The sequence below is a fragment of the Balaenoptera acutorostrata genome, chromosome 9 (assembly GCF_949987535.1).
Source record: "Balaenoptera acutorostrata chromosome 9, mBalAcu1.1, whole genome shotgun sequence".
In the NCBI taxonomy this organism is placed as follows: domain Eukaryota; kingdom Metazoa; phylum Chordata; class Mammalia; order Artiodactyla; family Balaenopteridae; genus Balaenoptera; species Balaenoptera acutorostrata.
Window position 1 is genome coordinate 105,175,161 of NC_080072.1, and position 1,467 is coordinate 105,176,627.

Sequence of the window (1,467 nt, forward strand, 5' to 3'; positions counted from 1 at the left end):
GTGTCAAGCCCTGAGCCTGGTGTGTTCACAACCATTTACCCACATGATAACCGTGTCAGGCAGTTATGAAGATGAGAAACCGATGCGATATCTCCTCACACCAGTCAGAATGCCCATCATCAAAAAATCCACAAACAATAAATATACGCTAGAGAGGGTGTGGAGAAAAGGGAACCCTCTTGCACTGTTGGTGGGAATGGAAATTGATACAGCCACTATGGAGAACAGTATGGCGGTTCCTTAAAAAACTAAAAATAGAACTACCATATGATCCTGTAATCCCATTCCTGGGCATGTATCTGGAGAAAAAACATGGTCCGAAAGGATACATGCACCCCAATGTTCACTGCAGCACTATTTGCAATAGCCAGGACATGGAAGCAACCTAAATATTCATGGACAGAGGAATGAATAAAGAAGATGTGGTACACATATACAATGGAATATTACTCAGCCATTAAAAAAGAATGAAATAATGCCACTTGCAGCAACATGGATGGACCTAGAGATTGTCATACTGAGTGAAGTAAGTCAGACAGAGAAAGAGAAATATCATATGATATCACTTCTATGTGGAATCTAAAGAGAAATGATAAAAATGAACTTATTTACAAAACAGAGACAGACTCACAGACTTCGAGAACAAACCTTACAGTTACCAGGGGGAAGGGGGAGGGGGAAGGGATAGTTAGGGAGTTTGGGATTGACATGTACACACTGCTATATTTATTTATTTATTTATTTATTTTTATTTGGTTATGCCAGGTTTTAGTTGTGGGACGTGGGCTCCTTAGCTGTGGCACGCAAACTCTTAGCTGCGACATGCATGTGGGATCTAGTTCCCTGACCAGGGATCGAACCCGGGCCCCCTGCATTGGAAGCACGGAGTCTTAACCACTGGACCACCAGGGAAGTCCCCCACACTGCTGTATTTAAAATGGATAACCAACAAGGACCTACTGTATAGCCCAGCGAACTCTGCTCAATATTCTGTAACAACCTAAATGGGAAAAGAATTTGAAAAAGAATTGATACATGTATGTGTAAAAACAAAGCAAAACAAAACAGAGATGAGAAACTGGGTCTTGGAGAGGGAAAGCGGTTTGCCCCAGTCAGCCGGGGTGGGTGACTAATTTCAGGCTCTTTCTGTTCCATTACAGCGGCTGAATGGTGTTCATCCTCCTGTAGAATCTTCCCTGTTTATGAGCACGGAGGAGCCCCCATTCCCACCTCATTCCAACCCTTCTGCGCCGGTGCTCTGATAACTGGGGCGTCGATTGCACAAAGGGCCACACCGGACACTGTCCCACAAACCTCTGCAGCTTGCGCAGCTCTGCAAGCCTCTCTGGGAGAGGAGGCGAGGGGAGGAGGGGAGGGGGAGGAGCAGCAGGGGGTGCGGGGTCCCTGCCTCTCGCTGCTCGGCAGCCCACGCCTGGAGAGACAAAGGGCGCGCGGTGAGGCGTGATC

At 46.8% G+C, this 1,467-nt stretch overlaps 1 non-coding gene across 1 annotated transcript; it reads right to left on the minus strand.

Annotated features, from left to right (window-relative positions):
* Positions 1 to 839: 839 nt before the first annotated feature.
* On the minus strand, positions 840 to 912 carry TRNAW-CCA (transfer RNA tryptophan (anticodon CCA)). The gene has a single exon. It is a non-coding gene; the product is annotated as a tRNA-Trp (tRNA).
* Between the last annotated feature and the right edge of the window lie 555 nt (positions 913 to 1,467).